This window comes from Myotis brandtii, unplaced genomic scaffold (assembly GCF_000412655.1).
Source record: "Myotis brandtii unplaced genomic scaffold, ASM41265v1 scaffold131, whole genome shotgun sequence".
In the NCBI taxonomy this organism is placed as follows: Eukaryota; Metazoa; Chordata; class Mammalia; order Chiroptera; family Vespertilionidae; genus Myotis; species Myotis brandtii.
This window is the reverse complement of record NW_005354632.1, coordinates 4,920,713-4,926,803: the sequence shown is the minus strand read 5'-3', so window position 1 is coordinate 4,926,803 and position 6,091 is coordinate 4,920,713. Positions and strand designations below refer to the sequence as shown.

General features: G+C 41.0%; 1 protein-coding gene across 1 annotated transcript in view; it reads left to right on the top strand.

The window, feature by feature from the left end:
* The window catches only part of SYPL2 (synaptophysin-like 2), a 21,794-nt gene that overhangs the window by 2,556 nt on the left and 13,147 nt on the right, over positions 1-6,091 (top strand). The window lies entirely within an intron of this gene.

Here is a 6,091-nt window from a genome sequence, read left to right as displayed (position 1 = left end):
GGGGGTCTGAGCGGCCCTGGGGAGCGAGTCCTCTCGCTTCAGCCTCCCTGCCGTGGCTGTTGAGAAATGTGGTGGGTCTTAGTCTGTGCGAAAGTCCCCAGGTGTCCGCGTGGTCAAGGTAATTTTACCAGCGTTTCCTTGTATCCGCCTACGCCCCATACCCCTCACACTCCCCCTAGCGCAGGTTTTAGACCTGGTGACTCAGCTCCGATCCGGAATCCAGATGGTTCACTGCTTTTTCTGTTATTCATGAAGAATTAGCTGATGGGGCCGCCTCTTGTATGCCCCTCGTTTTCCTTCCCTAGGGGAGGAGAGCAACTTCACAGCTTCGTGAAAGGTAACCAGTTAAGAAGTCATTTAATGGGCAGTATATGTCTGAAAGGGAGATGCCCTGAATATGGAACCATTGGTCAAGTCCTGAACCTCTCAGGCCTGTTTCTCAAGTAAAGTTCATACTTAGCCCTAGATTAGGTTTGTAAATGACCGGGCATTTCAGTGGTTGGGGAAATTTAGAAATATGCCTTTTGGGTATTGACATCTGTTTTTCCCACCATTTATGTCCTGCCTTCTTGAGTTCAATGAGAATTTCGTTTTGTGGTCCTTAGCCAGTCGGAGGTTCGATGCCTTAATAATAAAAAAATAAAATAAAATAAAAACTGAGGAGAAATTCCAATAGCACTTGTCAGAGATCCGTTAGAATTCTGAGGGTATCTTCTGGTTAACTAATGTGGCTTATTGAAAAATGTTAGTTCAATTTACTATGCTTGCTCTTTAGAAGTTCTTTGGAAATTAATCTATAGTAACTATCTATGTAGGTACTCAAGCATAGTATTTCCTGAACACCCAGAGATGCAAGGTACTCTATATAATATTGGATACGGTAGTAAATGTATCATAAATGTCTCACAAAATTAAATGAATGTGGAATCCTTTCTGGGTAAATGTTTGTGTCCGTATATTATAAATAAAAGGGAGCTACAGGTAGTTGATTGTGGGTAAGAAGATATATCTTGTTTTCTCCCAAAAAAGTGGAACTTTATGGCATAAAAATCCAGCACCTAGTTTAGTTTCTTGTTCATATTCAGTTCAATAAATAAGTGATTCATTAAGAGTTGGACCAACCCTGGCCGTTTTGATTCAGTGATTAGAGCATCGCCCACGGACCGAAGGGTCACAGGTTAGATTCCTGGTAAAGGGTACATACCTCTGTTGCAGATTCCCCATCCCTGGTAGGGAGGCAACCAATTGATGTCTCTCCTCCTCCTCTCTCCTCTTCTCCCTCCCTCCAATTCTTTCTAGAAATCAATGGGAAAAATATCCTCCCGTGAAGATTAAAAATATAAATAAACTAGAGGCCCGGTGCACAAAAATTCATGCACTTGGAGGTTCCTCAACCTGGCCTGCGCCCTCTTGCAGTCCAGGACTCTTTGGGGGATGTCCACCTGCCAGCTTAGGCCCACTCTCCAGGGGAAGCAGGCCTAAGCCGTCAGTTGAATAGCCTTAGCGCTGCAGAGGAGGTGGGAGAGGCTCCCGCCACCAGCACTGCACTAGCAGCCATGAGACCGGCTTGTGGCTGAGCGGAGCTTCCCCTGTGGGAGTGCACTAACCATCAGGGGGCAACTCCTACATTGAGCATCTGCCCCCGGTGGTCAGTGCATGTCATAGCAACTGGTTCTCCTACATTGAGCATCTGCCCCCTGGTGGTCATTGTGCGTCATAGCAACCGGTCATTCCTGGCCTTTAGGGTCAATTTGCATATTACCCTTTTAGTAAATAGGATAACATTTTTAGAAAGGAGAATAGATCTCATTTTTTTAAAAAAATAGAGTTGGACCAGGTGTCCCTCTGAAAAAAAAAAATAATATAGGAGCCATAGAAGACAGAAAGGAAAGGAATGTAGTAAAATATTAGAGTCAGCTAGATTCAGAAACTGAGAAAGGAATACAAACATCCTGGAGAGCTAAACACATAAGTCCTGGAGCAAAATAAATTGTGGCAGAGTAGCCAGGGTGGACTGGAGACACTACCCAAATAGAGAAACCAGTAAGGCCCTGCTGGCATGGCTCAGTGATTGAGCATTGACTCATGAGCCAGGAGGTCATGGTTGGATTCCCAGTCAGGGCACCTGCCTTGGTTTCTGCTCAATCCTCAGTAGAGGGCCTGCCGGAGGCAGCATATCAATGATTCTCTCTCATTAATGTTTCTATCTCTTTGCCCCTCTCCCTTCCTCTCTGAAATCAATAAAATATATTTTTTAAATTATCTTGAAAACCTCCTGGTATCTCTTTGAAAGAAATTAAATGAAAGACGAGCTGTTTAAAAAAGTAAAGTAATTGAGGATAAAGGAAAATATGGTATGTACATGCAAGGGAAATTGTTATGTAGTTCAGTTCACTATGCTTGCTCAGCCTTAAAAAGGAATGAAGTTCTGATACATGCTACAACTTGGATGAAGCTTGAAGACATTATGCTAAGTCACATAAGCCAGACAGCTATTCTATGGTTGTACTTATATGAATTACCTAAACTAGTCAGATTTACAGAGACAGAAAGGACGAGCTGTTTAAAAAAGTAAAGTAATTGAGGATAAAGAAAAATATGGTATGTACATACAAGGGAAAATGTTATGTAGTTCACTATGCTTACTCAGCCTTTAAAAGGAATGAAGTTCTGATACATGCTACAACTTCGATGAAGCTTGAAGACATTATGCTAAGTCAAATAAGCCAGACAACTATTATATGGTTGTACTTATATGAATTACCTAGTCAGATTTATAGAGACAGAAAGTAGAATGGTGGTTACCTGGGGCAAGGGAAGAAGGGGTGGGGGAATTAATGGGTACACAATCTCAGTATGGGGATGATGACAAAGTTCTGGAGATGGAGTGTGGTGGTGGTTGCACAACAGTGTTAATGTACTTAATGCTACTGAACTGTACACCTAAAAATGATTAACATGGTAAATTTTATGTGCATTTTACTACAATAAAAAGAAATAAATTTTTTAAAGTAAATTGATTAACATGTGAGTTCTTTGAGGACCAGTGCTATGTCTTATTCATCCTAACAGCTAGTATATAGATGTTTTAGGAATATTTGTTGAGTAAATAAACAAATATTTATTGATTGCTATAAACATACTAGCCACATAGAGATTAATAGATGTGTCATTAGCCCTGACCAGTTTGGCTCAGTGGATAGAGCGTTGGCCTGAGGACTGAAGGGTCCCAGGTTCTATTCTGGTCAAGGGCATGTACCTTGGTTGCGGGCACATCCCCAGTAGGGTATGTGCAGGAGGCGGCTGATCGATGTTTCTCTCTCATCGATGTTTCTGACTCTCTATCCCTCTCCCTTCTTCTCTGTAAAAAATCAATAAAATATATTTTAAAAAAAAATAAATGTGTCATTAGAAAATTCAGTATTTCTAATTGAGACTTTCTTGAAATTTACTTTAAAACCAGTATTTCTCTTTTTCTTTTATTTCCTTTGTGGTTTTGTTTTTTGTCTTTGTAAAATAGAATTTTCTTGGTTACAATCTCTTTAGGTGAAATACTGAGAGGTAAGAAGGACTGTTTCCTCTTGAAAAAAATGCAGATTGTTTGGACAGTAATAAAAGTTCTGTATTCACCCACAGAATGAGAGCTCTCACATGTTTTTGGTACTTTTTTGGCAAAAAAAAAAAAAGTAAAATTATCCCCTAATTAAAAGCTGCCATAGTAATTTTAGAGATGAATCACAGAGTTCTAAACTATGTTACAATAAAATGTGATACTTTTCTACGTATAGATTAGAAGCCTTGCAATTCCACTGGAAGTAAGTGAAATAGTTTGGTAAAGTTAATAGCCCAATAAATATTGGAAATACACTCAGATTTGTTAGCAAAAGTCATTGTTGGTCTCCTTGTATCAGATGGCAGGAAATATACTTATATGGAGAATTTTATAAATTAAATCAATCTAACCTAGGTCCCTTTACTCTTCCTAAATGTTGTGTCCCCCAAATCCAACTATCCACATTTATCTCTAGCACCTATAATTTGTTATTTACATAAAAAGACTTTTCAGATTTGGCTGCCTCGCCTTGTATATGATTTTTATTTTACCTTTCGTAAGAATGTTTTTAAATAAGCAAAGATTTTTAGTAAGAATATTGGGAGGTTTAACTAGCCTTGATTCTTGCAAATTAAAGAGGGTTACCTAAAGCATAAAATTTAGACAAAGTTCAAAACAATTAGGAAAATGGTGAATTTCTATGTGTTGTTTCTAGATATAGTTACATATAGTAACTATAGTAAAATACTTTTAATACTTTTACATATAGTAAGAGTATCAAAATATGCATGTGGCTAATAAAAACAAATTCAAGAGAGGACAGTGATTACTTCTGGGGAGGAAGGAGAGAGGGAGAGAATGATATGAAAGGCTTTAATTTTATATGCAATTTTTGTTTCATTTAGGAAGAATGGATTTGAGACAAGGCAGAGTGTTAACAAGGCTGGTTGGTGGGTGTGTGGATTTTTGCTGTCTATTCTGATTCTTTTCTGCTTGTGTTATATTCTATATGCATATTGTCGTAGATACTGGGAGTAAGTACCATTTCATAATTGTGTAGTGTGGGCATTTACGCACATCACACCACTTAATCCTCATGATGACCTTATACAAGTAAGTAGGACAGAAATGATTATCCCTCTTCCATGGAAAAGGAACCTAAAACTGTGGAACAATTTATTAAAAACTGGATTGGGCCTGGCTGGTGGTTGAGTGTCAACCTATGAACCAGGAGATCATGGTTTGATTCCTGCTCAAGGGCACATGCCAGGGTTGCAAGCTCAATCCCCTGTGGGGAGCCCCCAGGAGGCAGCCAATCTATGATTCTCTCTAGTCACTGATGCTTTCTCTCTCTCTCTCTCTCTCTCTCTCTCTCTCTCTCTCTCGTCAATAAAAAAAAAATTTTTTTTAACTGAATGGGGGACTCAGTTGTTCCTTATGTGGCCTAGATGTGCCTGGCAATCTGGGGAAGTTTCCTTCAAGTCCAGGCAACCTAATTCCAGCCACTCCCTCCTACCCCAGCCTTGAGAAGGCACGCACTTCCTCATTGGGAGCGTGAATTGATGAGTAGCTAAATGATTATTCAAAAAGCAGTCATTCTGTGGTACCAGAGGGAACCTCAAGAATGACTGTGAGGAGGTGGGTCATGGGGGCTGGCACCACCCACTGGCTCACTCAGCAGCCCCTGAGTGGACAGATCACTTAACCTTTCACTACTTACATTTACAATCTGGTAACCAGAGTGTGTAAAATTCCTGGGCTTCCGCCGAACACTTTCTGAAAGTTCGGGACGGATTTAAGGTCGGTCATAATGCAACAATGCCAACTTTTCAGCACCAATTACATTATTTGAGCCTCCTAGTCCTCAGACTTGATTTTCACTCTCATGTAAATCGTGCTGGCTATTTTAAAGGAGATTGAGTTTCTACTTTTAAAAGATTAATAACTTTTAAATCATGGCATACAAGTGCATTTTGTTGTTTAAAAAAATTAAAGCAACGTCTAACTAGACAATGAAAAATGAGCAATTTGTATCCTTTTGCCCTTTTCGTCTGCACTGGCTCGCCAAGATTTTGGAAGCGAGCGATTTGTTAAGCGTAAGGCTTAGAACCTTAGGTTTAGATTGCAGCTTTGATAATGCCTTATGAAAATCCTTTAGGTTCTGGGTATGGTGATGTAGAAAAAGAAAAAAAATGGCTCCAAATCCAGGGAAACAGAGAAAGATGAGCTAGGAACCCGTGCGCCCCAGGGCTCCCAACTAGTTTCCGACTTGGGTGGTGGGTGGGTCGGAGAGGCCGCGGTGTCTCCCTCGCGTCTGGCGCTGAGCTTCTGGTAAAGACCTTGAGCCCCTTTCGGCCAAACTGCCCGTAGAAGCCACAGGTCCCTTTAAGGCGCCCTGCGGGCTGCAAAAGGGGCGCAGGGGGCGGGAGGAGGGTTCCCTAGCGCGCCACGTGACTGGGCGGCCAAGTGCGCTGGCGAGTTTGACAGAAGTTTGAATCGGCCTCGGGGGCTTTCTGCAGCCGGAGGGGCAGCGCAGTG